This window comes from Neophocaena asiaeorientalis, unplaced genomic scaffold, assembly GCF_003031525.2.
Source record: "Neophocaena asiaeorientalis asiaeorientalis breed wild unplaced genomic scaffold, Neophocaena_asiaeorientalis_V1.1 scaffold344, whole genome shotgun sequence".
Taxonomy (NCBI): Eukaryota; Metazoa; Chordata; class Mammalia; order Artiodactyla; family Phocoenidae; genus Neophocaena; species Neophocaena asiaeorientalis.
In genome coordinates this window covers 111146-128594 of record NW_020174693.1, presented here as the reverse complement: position 1 = coordinate 128594, position 17449 = coordinate 111146, and the positions used below count along the sequence as shown (strand labels likewise).

Below are 17449 nucleotides of genomic sequence, written 5' to 3'. Positions count from 1 at the left end.
TCTATCATTTCAAACATTTTGTTAGTTAATAGAGAAATGACTGCTGAGCCAATCATTTGTAACTGTTCTGACAGAAAGAGAAAGAGGATATGTAAAGATGAGAAGATAAGAAAATATCTCTTCTAAAGTTGCTATTAATCACTGTCACTATTTTGTTAGAGTGCATTGCCTAGTGTTTATGTAATTAAACTTATTTAAAATAGTCTTTTCTCATATGTTTTCACTAATGATCCTCTTAATTTATTATTTCATGTATAACTGCAATTATTATGTAGATACCTGTTTGTGTTGATATCTCTGTTGTATTTTTTATGGAATCCAACGGAAGATGTAAGACAGTTTTAGTTTTAAAGTGTCTTTCTGATATTCAAGAAATATTTGAGGGAAAAATAATCTTAAGTAAAATAGCAATATGGTTTGGTACCTGTCTCATACAACTTTCCTAAGACGTCATGTTAAATTACATCAGTTATCCCTGAGTCCACTCAGCAAATATTTATTGTCAAGTTCTTTGCTAAATACCAAAAATCAAAGAAGAAAAATTTCACAGACTAGTGGGGGATCATTTGCAATTTCTGCTTTTATAAATAGTAAGGTAATTAATATGGTTTCCATAAAATTTTCCTCATCTTTTTTGCTGCATAAATAGACTCTTATAATACCCATAAAAATAATATGGAAGTATACACATAATGCTTAAGGAACATAGTGGAAGGACTAGAAAACCTTACCTTTACTTTGACATCTAGAAGGTATCTCAAACTTTATGCAGCCAAAATCACTCTTGGACTCTTGCTCCCCACCCCCAGCAACACCAAAACAAAACAAATTGTACAAAAATCCCTTGATTTCACCTAGACCTTACCGTGTCAGTAAATAGCACCATGATTTTCACAGTGGCTCAAGCCATAAACCGAGAAATGCTTGATTCACATCCTATATCCCCTGAATTCAACAGAACAGCAAATATTTGGGTTCTACTTTGAAAATGTGTCTCAAAACCATTCACTATTCTATAACTCCACTGCACCACCCTGATCCAAGAACTGCACTTTCTCTATTGGATGACTATAAAACCTCTGAATTATTTCCCCTACTTCTGCTTGCTCTCTATTTCATTTAAAAATGTAAATGAAATCATGTCACATCCTTGCTTAAGCCCTTCAATGGCCTCTAATTGCACTTGGAGTAAAATCTACAATTTTTACAAAGACCTACTTAGTTCCCCATTTTCTGCAGCCTCATCTCAAAGCACTTTCCCCTAATACACGTGCCTTTTGTCTGTTCCTCTATCACAAGTTCATCTCATCATTAGGGCCTTTGTATTGGTATGTCCTTTCCCTAGAACATTCTCTTTCTGACTCTTTGCATGGCTAACTGTTTCTCTTCATTCATGTTCCAACTCAAATATCACCTTCAGAGAGGCCTTCTCTGTTCTAAAGTACTGGCTACTCCTCCAACTTCTGTTTTACTCTGTTTAGTTAGTTCATAGTATTTATCACAATCTGAAATTACATTCTTTATTTATTGTTTACTTGATCATTGTATATTGACCTTCTCTGGAATATAAGCTCCTTGAGGGCAGGGACCTCTTTTTGTCTGACTCACTGTTATATTTCCTATACCTAGCATGAAGTCTGGTATATAGCACTCACTCAGCAAATATGAGTGAAATGGATGAATGGATAAGCACATCTCACTGGAGATGGAGTAAGGAAGGGTTAATTCGGTGATCTTATCCTGAAGGAAGAGTAGATGTTAACTAGGAATAGAAAGAAGGAAACACATTCCGGACTGTGTCAGAAAGTGTGAGAGAACAAGTTTCCTTTCAGGAGTTGTAAGAGTTTAGTGTGATTGCATGCAGGGGATGGTAGTCATAAAGAGGAGTATAGTACAAGACGATAAATGGATTAATGCCTTATTGAGGAGTCTGGATGTTACCATGAGGTAATAAGCATCTTAGGAGTATTTTACAAAGGTGAATAACATGATCAGGTTGACAGTGTAAAAAGATCAATTTCCACCCAGGGGGAGAATCTGGCACTGGGGGGCAAAGCCTACACAAGGTGAGGAGGGTAGCCCCACAGAGGAGAGGCCTGGCTTGGGTGTCACACATCTCACAGTGTGTGGAGGGCAGCTGGGGTGAAGAGTCAAAACAATGCCAGAGTGAAGAGGGGACTCACCAAGGCTCAGCCCAAAGCAGAGAGTCAGAGCACACAGAAGGTAAGGGGAAGGTGGACTGCATGGTGTGTGACACACCCTGAGCAGCGTGAAATGGCATCTATGTGGGGCTGGGCTGGCATGGGGAGGCAGAATCCAAATGGGGTGAGGCTGGTGTATACATATGGGGATAGCCCTAAATGGTGTTAGGAACCAGATCAAATAACTAAATACATTAAGGATAATGGAGGTCATGTTTCTAACTATCAGAAAATAAATTACAAATATGAAAATGAATTCTGTGGTGTTCACACGGAAATCACAGTATCACTATGAACTCATGAATTTCAATATCTATAAAGATGGGTATAGAAATATAGATGCATATACATAAATATACTTGTATATACAAACCCATACCCCCATGTATACATATATATACATATTGTCCAAACATGTAAATATTTCCTAGCTCTGTGCACTGAGAGGGTCTTGCAGTGGTGACGTCCTAACAGTAATAAATATACCTAGTGCCTAAATCTTGGCATCTAACTACCATTTTCCACTAAAGAAATAGGGTTTCTTGGTGAAATGGCTGATTCCATATCTGGGACTGGAAAACTATATATAAGTTTAGAATATCTTATTGTTCCCAAAAGTAAGAAAGTACTCCAAGAATGATGGGGATATGTGAAAAGGACACAGGAGGGCTCCCTTTGGCAAAATCAGGAATCATCTAAGTATCAAAACAAATAATGAGAGTAATGTTGTAAAACTCATTGACTAAAATAGGAAAACATGGGTCTAAACAAATACATATAAATAAATTTTAAAATTGAATGTTTTGTAGGAAATGGGATATTAATATAGTTTCAAAGTACTCTTCCACAAATGCTTGTAAGTTACAGAAAATAGAGAATAAGTTTACAGTGAAGAAGCCTGGGAGACACAATGTTAATTAAATGATCAAGGTGAACAATATCAGAAATAAGACTAGTCAGAATCATGTACCGCCTGATAGGATGCAATAAACAACAACAACAACAACGAAACAATGCAGAGTCACTTCTGGATCTTTGTAACAAAGATGAATAGCCTGAATCTAATTATGAGGAAGTATCAGATAAACCCAAATTGAAGGACATGCTATAAAATAACTGACCTGTTATCTTCAAATGTGTCATGGTTTTAAAAGTCCAGACAAGACTGAGAGATTGTTTCGGATTGAAAGAGATTAAAGAGAAAAGACAAATAGACACAATATATGATTCTGGACTGTATATTTTACCACAAAGTTATTATTAGGACAATTGATAAAATTTGAATGGGGTTTTACGATTAAATGGTAGTAATATATCAAGGTTAATGATCTGATCTTGATGGTTTTTTTTCTGGTTAAATGTCCTTTTTTTTTTTTTGCAAGAAATAGCACACTAAGGCATTTGGGGCTGATGGGGCATCAGGTTAACATCTTATATATAGTTCCAGGAAAAAGGTATTTTTTTAAAAAAAATTTATTTATTTATTTATGGCTGTGTTGGGTCTTCGTTTCTGTGCAAGGGCTTTCTCTAGTTGTGGCAAGCGGGGGCCACTCTTCATCGCGGTGCACGGGCCTCTCACTATCGTGGCCTCTCTTGTTGCGGAGCACAGGCTGCAGACGCGCAGGCTCAGTAATTGTGGCTCACAGGCCCAGTTGCTCCGCGGCATGTGGGATCTTCCCAGACCAGGGGTCGAACCCGTGTCCCCTGCATTGGCAGGCAGATTCTCAACCACTGCACCACCAGGGAAGCCCCAGGAAAAAGATCTTTATATTGTGTTTCTAACTTTGCTATAATATAATTCTTTGATTGTTTCAAAATATAGAAGAATAATAATAACATGAAGATCACAGTGAGAAATGTAGAAGGTAAATTAGAAGCAGATGAGAATGACAACAAGGGAGACACTGTGGGAGTTATTTCAAAAATCAAGTCAAGAGAAGATGAACTGAGACAATTGCAGTGGGAATGAAGAAAAGCGAAAAGCTGGGCTTCCCTGGCGGCGCAGTGGTTGAGAGTCCGCCTGCCGATGCAGGGGACGCGGGTTCGTGCCCCGGTCCGGGAAGATCCCACATGCCACGGAGCGGCTGGGCCCGTGAGCCATGGCCTCTGAGCCTGCGATGGGAGAGGCCACAACAGTGAGAGGCCCACGTACTGCAAAAAAGAAAAGCGAAAAGCTTTGGGAGATATTTGGGAAACAGAGTTATCCTGGTTTGGTGGCTAATTAGACTGAGGAAGAGAAGGTAAGGGAGACATCTAGGGTCAACCTAAATTTCTGATTTGGGAAACTGACTAGATGGTGCTGCCATTAACTGATATAAGGAAGGAACAGCAGATTTTTGGAGTGAGATGATGTCTGGCAAGTAAGTATAGTAAGTCTTATTATCCAAACACTCTAGGCTGCTGGACCAAATGAAGTATATCTTATTATCTTTCTATTAAGCTGAACTTGTACTCTCTGGGCTCATATTTCCACAAGGGGAATTCCATTAGAGGAATGTTCTTGGCCTATTCTCCTACCCTTCACTCATTTCTCCCCTAAGGAGCTAGAATTACACAGCTATAAAATGACTTTGGGGAATAATCTAAGCATGCTCATCTCTGCTCCTTCTGGGTTTTTCCTCTTCAGAGCCAATATGTCAGCATAATGTATTCTCTGCTCTTCTGTGACAAAATCAACTTGTAGATTGTCTAGCTATGCCAGTGATAGGTTGGGATGTGTGTCTAATTCAGGGGCAAGCACATCTGGCCACATACCTAGACTCACGCTGTCCAATTAGTCTACCAGTAAGTTAAATATATGATGTTTGATTTTAATTAGTTTAACTCCTGCATCCCATCTCTCAATTGGTTCTGAGTCTGGGAGAAGAAGAAAGCAATGTAGTTAATTTGTCTCCTAAGCCCAGAGAATTATGTAAATGTTTTTATTCCTCATAGAGCCTAATACAATGTTTGAAGCAAATTTATTCAGTAGAATTCAATCAGTATAAAGGAGAATGATGCTAAAATAATACCATATTATAGTAAAAAGTATAGATCCTTCAAATTACTGGTTTCTGGGTTTTAGACATTTAACTTAATTGATTTAAAACTTGTTTGTCAGCATGATACAATACACACTATATTCATTTTACTTTTCCTCATACATAAAATAGGAATCATAATGGTCCTATTATCTCACACGGTTGCTTACAAGATTAAGTAGACAATGTACGGATACCACTCTATATATAACATACTGAGTGAATCACACTACTTATTGCTGAGTCAGCATGCTCCCTTTCTCAACAGTGTGAATTCATAGAGAATGAGTGAAAAAATCAAATCAGAATGGAAGTGCTTGGGTCAGCTACAAAGAAATATATCAGATGACCTGGATCATGCTTCCCAAATTATGTTTTATGGGTCACTAGTTGTGAAAAATATTAGTGAGTTTCCAGAGATGGTAGTGGGGGAAGGCTATGAAAAATTCTTCAGTAAAGAAAAGTGTTTAACCCTGTATTTCCTCTATATATTTTACAATGAAAACCCTTCTTTTGCCAAGAACAGTACTCAGGATGAGTACTCCGTAGAGATTAGGACATTCTGATTGAGGGGAAGAGGGTAGAACATCTGCTTGGGACTTCTTGACTCATTAGAATATCCTAGATGGATTTGTCAGAGCATTAAGTCAAAAAACTTTAAATGCCCTACTCATCCTATGCTGCTCCCTGGACTACGTATCTACCACTTCATCTAGCTAATTCTTATTCAAATATGAAGTTCAATTTGAGTACCCGCTTCCTAGAATAGTCTTCACTGCCCTTTACCCAACCATTCAGTTAATTAATTCAAATATTTATTGAGCACAAATTATGTACCAGGTGCTGTGACTGAGAATTTAATAATAATAATCATAATAATATGATACAGTTCTCATTCTCATGGAATGTTCATTCAAATGAGGAAGAAAGACACAGAACAAATCAACATATAATTGCTAATTCAGGAATGAAAAAACGTTATAAAGAAAAAATAGCATAAAGGAGATAGAAAGTAAAATAGTGGCTACTTTATATTCAGTGGTCAGAGAAGGCTTCTTTCATGAGGTGGCATCTGAATAATGACCTGAAGGAAGAAAGATAATAAGCCATGTAGGTCTCTGAGGGAAGGCCATTTCAGGCAAGTCAAGGATGAGAACAAAAAACCTAAGGCAGGAGCTGTTTGGCTTATCTGAGGTCATGCAGGGGAGATGGCCTGGCTGGAGTAAAATGAGTTAGGTAGAGAATGATAGGAGACAGATTAAGAGGTTAAAGAGAGAATCAAATTATATAGGGTGTTGTAAGCCTTAGTCTGAGTGAGATGAGAAGGTTGAACAGATGAATAACATGATCTGATTTACGTAAGTCTATCTGCTGATTTGCAAAAGGATGACAAGGGCACAACGATCAGTGCCACAAACAAAGCAGGTTAAGAGGCTTTTTCTTTTTCAATACTGGAGTATAGTTGATTAACAACGTTGTGATAGTTTCAGGTGCAGAGCAAAGTGATTCAGTTATACATATACATGTATCTATTCTTTTTCAAATTCTTTTCCCAATTAGGTTGCTACATGCTTTTTCAAAGGTCCACTTAAGAGATGTTAATGGCTTATTCGACATGATAAGAGGGTCCTGAGTCAAGACATGTTTTGAAAGGAAAGACAGAGGAACAATTTTTAAGCTTTTTAATCTCAGGACTCTTCTACACCCTTAAAAATTGAGAACACTAAAGAGTGTTTGTTCATAAGGGTAATATCTGTAAATATTCAATATATAAAAAATTAAAACTGAGATACTTTTAAGACATAAGAATACACAAGTGCACATTTCATGAGCCATCAGAGCTATGATGTCACTGAACATCACAGTGCAATGATGGAAAACTCCACTAAGTACTGGTGTAAAAATAAGAGTGTAAAAGGCAAAATCTCTTTGTACTATTATGAAAATATCTTTGACCTCACAGATCTTCTGAAAGGGTCTTGGAGACTGCCAAGCGGTCCCAAACCACACTTTGAGGATTGCTGGCCTCTTGGGTTTTCTGTTGGATTGGATGTGAGGGCGTAAGAGAAAGAAAAGAATCAACGATGGGGTCAAGTCTCTTAGCCTGAGCTGCTATTAACTGAAATACAAAGTTTAGCGCCACACATGTTAAGCTTAAAATGCTTCTTAGATATTTAATTTGAGATTTAGACTAGCTGGCTGGTTATGAGCCTAGAGTTCAGGAAAGTGGTTGGGGCTGGAATATAAATTTAGGAGTAGTCAGAATATAGACGGCATTTAGAGCTCTGGAACTGGACGTGAGTATATAGGAATATGTGTAGACTGAGAAGAGAAGGGGGTCTGAGGATGACCCATGGGGAATTCCAGCATAAAATCCATCAGTGAAATTCCAAACATTATCTGTTTAAAGCAAGTCTCCCTCAATTGATTAAAGATTCTTTTAGGTCATTTTCATATTCAAATCTCCTCTTATGAGGCCCATCATATGGTAGGCACAGTTCAATTAAATATTTATTTAATGAATGAACAAACAAAGTAACAATGGGCTCTGTGGTATTTGCAGAGCTAAATTCCACAATTTCAGAACAGCAAAGATCAGGAAATAGAAGTAATTAGCTTCAGCCTCATACATTAGGTACACTATTCATCAAGTGGTCAAACAGGTTTCCATGAATTAGAGGCAGAGGTAATTGGGGGCTTTTAACTTTACCCAGTGCAAGTCAATAACAAATGACCTAATAGGAGGGATGAGATTAGATTTCAAATTCTAATCTACCACTTAAGACATTTAAAGTAATAATGCCAACTCTACTTTCTGGACATATTGTTTTTTAAGGAAATTTTTCCCAGAGCATTTTTCATCTATGCATTCTTATTCAGAGTGCCTAGAGATGCTCTAGAGAAAAAGACATGACAAAGAATCTTATCCACTGAGATTTTTATGTACGTGGAAGAAGAAACCTGAATAACACAAAAGAAAAACACCACTTCAATAAGGTCTGCTGTTTGTCAATGGCAATTCAGAAAATTATACTTCATGCTTAGAAAAGGAAATGAAAATTCTTTTTACATGTTGAAAGTGTCAGTAACAAATAACTTCCCATTTTCCTGGTGGACAAATTCAGCCAGGATTTCATCAAAAGAAGAGAAATGAGGATGACTAATATTCCTCTGACATGTGATTGGCATGATCTCTATATAGAATGAGGTGATTTTAGTCACTAATGGAAGATGCAGTTCATAGTGGATGCTTTCTGGATGCTGGTTTTTCCTTCCCCTGCATTGGGTCAGCCTGACCCAACACTGAGCCATTTATCTTCATTGGATTCTCTCATACCCCAGATTTCAGGAGTTTATACTTCCCGTAGCTATCTTATGGAGACATCTCTAAGGCATGCAATGTTGAAGGTGGGGATCATCCCATATTTAGCCAGCATCATCCTAAGTAGATTCAAATGATTCAGGAAACTTAAAAAGGCTCCCAAATACGTTACCTAAAAGCCAAAGTTGCTATCGTCAGAGCCAAGTGTGGATGAGACAGCGAGAGTGAGAGGTTCATCTCTCGAAGGTCGTATTTCAAATGTGGGAAAATGTGATTTAATTGCCACTCTAATAACAAGTTGGGTCACTATAGAGCTTTAAAATTTACACAGTGCCATGGCACATATTATCTGATTTGAGCTTTACTATGTCCCTGAGAAGCAGGCAAGGCAAACACCATCCTCACTTTGCTGACAAATTGAGGGTTAGAAAGGTTACACGAAGGGTATGTGACAGAGCATGACTAGAATTTAATTCTTAAAAAAAAAGTACTAAAAGCAAAATGTTACATATGATTGCATAAAATACCTGTCTTTAGAGATATCAATTTAATTGGTCTGGGGGGTAGGGCCCAAGCATTTTGTTAAAAAGCTTTCCAGGATACATATCTGAAAAAAAACAAAAACACTAATTCAAAAAGACACATGGGGCTTCCCTGGTGGCACAGTGGTTGAGAGTCTGCCTGCCGATGCAGGGGACACGAGTTCGTGCCCTGGTCCGGGAAGATTCCCACATGCCGCGGAGCGGCTGGGCCCGTGAGCCATGCCGCTGAGCCTGCATGTCCAGAGCCTGTTGCTCTGCAACAGGAGAGGCCACAACAGTGAGAGGCCCACGTACTCCAAAAAAAAAAAAAAAAAAAAAAGACACATGCACCCCAATGTTCATAGCAGTATTATTTACAATAGCCAAGACATGGAAGCAAGTGTCCATCAACAGATGGATGGGTAAAGAAGATGTGTGTGTATGTATATGTATATGTATATATATATAATGGAATATTACTCTGCCATAAAAAAGAAAAAATTCTGCCATTTGCAACAACGTGGATGGACCTGGAGAGTATTATACTTAGTGAAATAAGACAGAGAAAGACAAATACTCAATGTTACCACTTATATGAGGAATCTAAAACATAAAAACACATGAATGTATATAACAAAACAGAAACAGACACACAGATATAGAGAACAAGCCCTATAATGACCCAACATGTTATTATAGTGCCAATTAAATCACATTTGCCCACACTTGAAATGTGACCTTTGAGAGACGGTGCTCTCACTCTCACTGTCTCATCCACAATTGGCTCTGAAGATAGCAACTTTAGCTTTTAGGTAACGTATTTGGGAGACTTTTTAAGTTCCCTAAATCATCTTAGGATGATGCTGGCTAAATATGGGGTGATTCCCACCTCCTACCAGTGGGGAGAAGGATGGGGAGGGGCAAGAAGAGGGTAGGGAATTAAGAGGTACAGACTACTATGTACAAAATAAATAAACAACAAGGATATATACTGTACAGTATAAGGAAATATAGCCGTTGTTTTGTAATAACTGTAAATGGAATGTAGTCTATAAAAATATTGAGTCACTATGCTGCACATGTGACACTAATATAATATTGTAAGTCAACTATACTTCAATAAAAATAAAAAGTTTTCCAGGACACTCCAATTTGTTGAAGACTACTGGTTGATCGTTGGGGTCATTGACTTCTTCCTCAATTTTTTTCCTTTCCAAAATGTTCTTTTTTTCACATAAGATTATTTTCTATTGTTTTATTATCTTTCTGTTTTCAGCTTTCTCCTATTACTTAGCTTTGGCTGCAAGACTCCAAATGATAGTATACAGTCTTCTTTGGTTCCCTTCCTCAGGCTACAAGCTGTTGCCATCTATGCTTCTGCTCTTCTTCCTTTTTCTAATCTATTATTCTCCTCTCAAACTTCATCATCCTTCTGGAATATCAATAGGCCATCTTGATTATTTTCTCCCTAATGAGTAATTAACATTAATAGACTATTGGAGTTAGGAGATCAGAGCTCTTCCAGTCAGTGGCTGTTTAACACTGGGAAAATTATTCAACCTAGTCTCAGATCCAATCAGTAAAATAAAGAAAAAAACACCTACCTTGTAGGGTTTTTATAAGAAATATATGAAACGCATGTGCAATAGCAGAAATAAATGGTTCAATGCTCGATAATAAAGATATTTTTAAAAGATTACCTCTTTGAAAAACTTTTTATACCTTATCTATTTTTGCTTCAACCTAATACAATATGCTATACTCATTCTGAGTTATATGCCTCTGCTTTTTACATACCCACTCTCATTTCTAATTTTAAATTTTAGCATATGTATTCTATAACCCTACAGTGCCCAGTAAAATGTTGTTCTAGATTTGGCAAGAATTTTATACAACCCTGGTTCTAAACCATTAATAATGGGAGAGATAGTATGGTTTATTATTAAATTACTTTATTATTAGTTCATTAAGCACACAGAAAGTCCAGGAGAATACCCAAAGTATTTAATTTCTTCAAGCTGAGTTGTCACCTGATGGAAACAGAGTCCATCATGGGCTGGAGTTCAGGAGCAGCTCATCTTTCTGCAAATCATCTCCCTTAGCCTCTTGAGAAAACTGGGCCCTTGACTTTTTCTTTTCTTTGCCCCTCTGGCCTCTTTGTTTTTTCTTCACAGGGTCCCTCCTTAGCTGCAAAAGAGTGCAGCCTGGAATCATTTCATTCTGCTGAATTCTACTTAGGATGGGATTTAAATTATGTGGTAGGATCTGGACAGTACCAGGAGTACCTCAAAATAATCAGAACTTTCAAATTTTTTAAGGTTGGCTTCCTGTTAGTATCCATCTATGTTCATTAAAATATGTTGTTATAATGTTCAACATTAAGCACCTGTTTGAATGATTTATCTATGATAAAGTACTAAAATAGTCTCTTTTTCTGCCTCCACCTTGGGTCACTTCTCAAACATCCTCTTCTCTTACTTTAGATTTGATTTGTGTCATGAAACAGAAGAAAGAAGTGGAAAAACACACCCAGCTAAAACTACCACCGAGGGCGTAGCCCAAGAAAGCAGTTCTTTAACAACCAAAGCTTTATCCAAAGTGTCTCTTGCATCTAGTAATGCCAGAATGTTTGAACTTTGGAGCTAATTAGATTTAGTCACTCCTTCTATTATAAAATGTTACATTTCAGTCTCCATCATTCATGTCTCTCTAATCAACTTTTAGTCTCCTCTTTCCTATTCTCTACAAGGAGGTTTAATTTCCTGCATCCTGAAATGAAAGCAAAACTGTTTTCTTAACCATGCCCATCTTTCAACACAATGCCATAATACTTTCTTTCCTTTTACCACCAACCTATTCAAAAGATTAATCTACAGTCAGTGCATTGTTTTTCTCCAACTCTTCAACTCTTTGCATCTTAAGCTTCTACCTTCTCCACTTGAGGGAATTTACATTCTTGAAGGTCTTTGCCCTCATAATCAGCAAATAAAGTGACATTTTGATCTCCCTTTTCCTCCATCTCCTGGCAAATTTTGACAGTATTGACTAATCTCTTCTTCAGTTTTCTTTTCTCCCTTTATATTCATGAAAATGTTTTGTCTTCCTTCTTTATACTGTCAATGTTCCTTCTCTCTCTCTTTTGCTAAGGCCCTCTTTCTCAAATATATATGAAGAAATTACTTAAACTTCCTTGTTCTCAATTTCCTCACCTATAAAATGGCAATAATAATATCCATTCCCCCCAAAATCATGAAAATTAAATTATATTAGGTGCTCAAGAAATATTAACTTTTTTCCTTAAGTGTAAACATTTCCCAGCATACTACCTTTGGTACTATCTCCTTTCACCATCAAATTCTATAAGTGACTATAAAATCTTTACCTTAAGCTCCTACCTCTCTCACCATAATTCCCCACCAATATTCCAATTTGTATATCATGCCTCACACTCAGTAAGCTGACAAAACCAAATTTATCATGTCACCCTCTCCTTCATCAAAATAAACTTCTGCTCAAGTTTTTTCTATATCTATTAGTATCATTCCAAAATCCCAGCCAATCAGGTATCTTTGACCCCCTTAGGTCTAACCCATCTCTCCACACAGTAATGTTTTATCTAAAATGCCTCTTGCATCAAGTACTATATAAAAAGGGTAAAACATCATAACCAAGAGGTACCTAACCAAAAAAATGCAAAGTTGGATTAATATTCAAAAGTAAAAGAATGTTTATCACTTCAACAGAATGAAAGGAGAAAAAAGTCATATGATCATCTAAATATACGCAGAAAAAAAATGAAAAAATGGGAAAAAACACTTTTTCATGCTAAAAACTCTCAGCAAACTAGAAGTAGAAGGGTACATACAAGAAACTTATAGCTTATACTTAATTGAAATACTGAACGCTTTACCTCAAAGATAGCAAATAAGGCAAGGATTTCTGGCTTTACCCCTTCCATGAACCACTGCAATGCAGTCATAGCAGTAAGAAAAAGAAATAAAAGTCATAAAGATCAGAAAGAAAAATGTAAGCCATCATTATTTTCAGGTGACAGGAGAGGAGAAAACCCTAAGGAAATTATTTTTAAAGGAGCTACTGTAATTTTTAAAAGAAATTATCCAGGTGGCAGGATACAAGGATGATATAAAACTCATTTGCATTTCTATATACCAACAATGAAGAATTGGAAAGTTAAAGTAGTAAACAGTACTAAAGCATTAAGTCGACTCAATGAGGAGAGGAAGGTCTTTTTCCACATAGGAAAAAAATGAACCTCGACTCCCACCTCACACCATACAAAAATGATTTGAGATGGATCACAGAACTAAATGCAAAAGCCGGAACCAGAAAGCTTCTAGAAAAAAAATATGGGTACATTTATTTATAACCTGGACAAGACACAAAAAGCACTAACCATGAAAAAAAAAATTGATAAATTGGATCTCACCAAAATTAAAATATTCTGTTCATCAGAAGGTGCCACTAAAAAATATTAAGGCAAAACACAGACTGGGAAAAATATTTGCAGTGCATAAACCTGACAAATGCCTCATATCTTTTGGAATTACATAAGAATTTATAAAGAATTACTATAAATCAACAATTAGAAAATTGAACAACCCCATAAAAAGGATTTGAACAGGTACTTCTCAAAAGATATAAAATGAGCAACAGCCACAGGAAAAGGTGCTCAATATCACTAGTCACCAGGAAAATGCAAATTAAAGCCATAATGAGAAATCCTTTCATACCCATAAGAATGGTTAAAATGAAAAAATTTTAAGTGTAAATGGTGGAGAGATTGTGGAAAAACTGAAAATCTCAGATATTTCTGTTGGGGATTATAAAATGGAACTACTACTTTGGAAAACTCTTGGCAAGTTTCTTATAAAGTTAGCTACTCATTTGCCCTACTACCCAACAATCCCACTCTTAGGTATCTATAAGAAAATATATGTATTTACAAATACTTGAACATGACTTCACAGCATATTCATTCATAATAGCAAATAACAGGAAACAACACAAGTATCAATCAACAGGAGACTGAATAAACAAGCTGTACTATATTAATCCAATGGAATACTACTCAGTAAAAAAAGGAATAACATGAGTGAATCCCCAAAACATTACACTGAGTGAAAGAAGCCAGACCTGGACATACACAAAACACACACACACACTCTAGGATTCCATTTATATAAAGTCCAAGAATAAGCAATTCTTAACAATAGTGATAAAAATCAGAAAGAAGTTGTCTCTGAGGCAGGAATAGGGGCCATTGATTGGAAAGAGGTATGAGGTATACCTCTTTTTTCTGGGGGTAACACCAATGTTCTACATATATCCTGCTTTGAGTGGTGGTTACACCTACAAACACAGTTGTCAAAATCCATCAAACTGTATTGTATTCTTCAATTAGGGGAAAAAGATACTTTTACCAGGAGAATTTTAAAAAAACAAAGCCATTACAAGGAACTATAATTATTTAGTAGCAAAAAAAAAAAAACTTGTATGTCAATAGACCTACCTAAATTTTTTAAAGGTAATATTTTTTCAAGTATTTAAAGTGTTTTTTCAAATTTAAAAATAATTTTATTTTCAAGTATAAGTAAGTGAACCCAGCCTTGTGAATTCATCTAAATAGAGAAACTCAGGCTTGTGGGTTAATATACTGGAGAAAAACAAAGAGAAGCCAGTAGCACCTAAATCTTTCAGGCTCTATGAATCGAAAATAGAACGTTTCACAATCTGGAGAATTTTAAGACATGAAAGAGCCCAAAGAAGCAAAGGTAAAAAGATCAAATACAGGGCTTCCCTGGTGGCGCAGTGGCTGAGAGTCCGCCTGCTGATGCAGGGGACATGGGTTCGTGTCCCGGTCTGGGAGGATCCCACATGCCGCAGAGCGGCTGGGCCCATGAGCCATGGCCGCTAAGCCTGTGCGTCCAGAGCCTGTGCTCTGCAACAGGAGAGGCCACAACAGGGAGAGGCCCGCGTACCGCAGGAAAAAAAAGATCAAATACAGGATGCAGAACTAACAGCTATGACTTAATGAGTTAATAAATATGCCAAATAGAATCAAACTCAACAAAGCACCGCAACGTCTGTAGCTTCCAAGTAATTAAACACCAATCAGAAATACATGAAATGTATAATCAGCTCTACCTCATACTGAAAGCAAGAACTTGGTTACAATGGATATTCTTCATTTATAGTTATGGAAAGTAGACTAGATAAAGGTATGCATCAGGCAAAGGAGACGTAACCTAACTTGCTCTATCTAATCAGTATCTATTTGCAATGAATAAGATGAAAAGTCCTGTTTTTATCTCTCATCTATTCTATATCATTCTTCTCACAATAAGACTAAACACATCTGCTAATGCTCAGGCAAATAAATGTAAATTCATGAATAAAAGTTGCATTTATACTTTTATTTTCAAGGCCCATCACCAGTTTTAAGAGTGAAATGATCATTTCAACCATGTTATTAATTTCTAATTAGTAAATGAAAAAAAAAAAGTATTTGAATACCCACAAGTCAATCAAACCACATTCTTGCATTTCCAGACAGAAAAGCCAGGAGAATTAGCAAACACTTCAGAGGGTTAAACCTATGATCAAAGTATAGGCTCTTACATAAGCTAACTAATAATTCTCTTTTCTTTGGAACAGTAGCTCTTGAAAAGGTTCAATGCCTGACACACCTGTGACTTGTCAAAACACACCAGGGAGTCCTCTATTCTATCCATCTAGCTGTCCCCCATCCACACCCTCTGGTCTCTAAACCCTTTCCTGAAATCACATGTCCTACCCCAACACTCCTTCATAATTACTTTCGCTTGAATTTTCTATTCCCTGCTCTCTACAGTGAATGAGGAACCCCAGGAGATCAGGACTCATGAGGAGAAATAAGTAATGCACCAATGTCTCTGAGGTGAAAGAAAGGGTAGCCCAATTGAGGTTATATTCTTTCCCAGTTTTATACCTTAGCTGTTATTGTTCTATAACATACACACATACAGGCTGCATTGGTTCTAATTTAAATACTATCAGACTTAGTTTCCTAGCTTTCTCCCTTCATTTTTCCCTCCCTAAATCATCATTATAACATCTCAGAAAGGAAAGTGGAGTCAGTTACCTTCATACACTTTTAAAAATGGACAGAACCAAGGAATGGAGTCAAATGGAATTTCTGGCTTTAAAACTACCTCTAGTTTTCTTCAAAGTTTACTAAAATAAGTTAAAATACAACAAAACAGAACATGCAAAGGAGGATTCATGGAATAAGGTCCTGTAGAGTTGATTAGATTATGTAGAAAAGAATCTGTTTTTCATTCATTGAATGACCAAATGCATTTACATTAGAGAATTTATATTGGTATAAAGATAAATATGTTTAGTAATAGATTTTATTAATATACATAGGGCAATCTCCTGCATAAATAGTTTAAAATGCTGAAAATGTAATAGCTGCACAATAACACCAGAAACACCTTCATCTAATGAGAAAGCCAATGATAATAAATGTGATATTTAGCATCTAAGTCTAAGTTTAGTGAGGGTCATTTCTTGAATTAAATGAACTAGGTCAAATTCCCCTGAAAAGGAAGAGAAATTATTGAAGACATTTTTCTCCTGCACATATTGGGACATTGTGTGAAATGTTACCTATCCCTATGAACCTGTAAGTTTTTGCCTTATAAAGATGTAACAAGTTATACAACCTAATGAGGATTTTTCTACCCTCTGAACAGGATGGCAGGAGACAATTATTATACCAAAGAAAGGAAAGAAACTTCCAATCAGTTGCACAACTTAGCCCCTTTGGAGTGCCAATATCCTTATCCATAACACTAAAATATACATTCCCTTGGAACTGATAAAGTTTAAATAAAACAATTTGTATGAAAGTGTTCTACAAGCTGTAGTGGATATGTAAAGCTTAAATGCCATTTTACTGATGAGGATGATGATTATAATAAAATAATCCAAAGTAAGTTATGGTAAAGAAGGTTAGATATTAAACAAATCATTGCTCATTTAGACCAAAACAACCTTAAAAGACATATATGTTCTGCAAATTGGCTCAAAGTATTCGTTCATACTATACACCTAAGTAGATAGTGAATGGCATTGATCTGATCCAAAGTTCCCCTCTCTTGGATTTTATGAGGCCCATTCAGAATAAGCCAGGTTGAGAACATCACCAATTCCATGTTCTGAGTCCATCTGTTGGCAAAAATATAATGCAAACAGCTTTATAAGTGCTATTTTCAATGAAATATCACAGAACAGCTTGTCCCAATGATATTTCTAAAGCTTGCCTGCAAACCGCCTACTGGGAAATCCAACTGAAAGAGAAGGGGGAAGAGAAAGAAACCC

General features: G+C 36.6%; 1 protein-coding gene across 1 annotated transcript in view; it reads right to left on the bottom strand.

Annotated features, from left to right (window-relative positions):
* The window catches only part of ANKS1B (ankyrin repeat and sterile alpha motif domain containing 1B), a 711904-nt gene that overhangs the window by 642623 nt on the left and 51832 nt on the right, over nucleotides 1–17449 (bottom strand). The window lies entirely within an intron of this gene.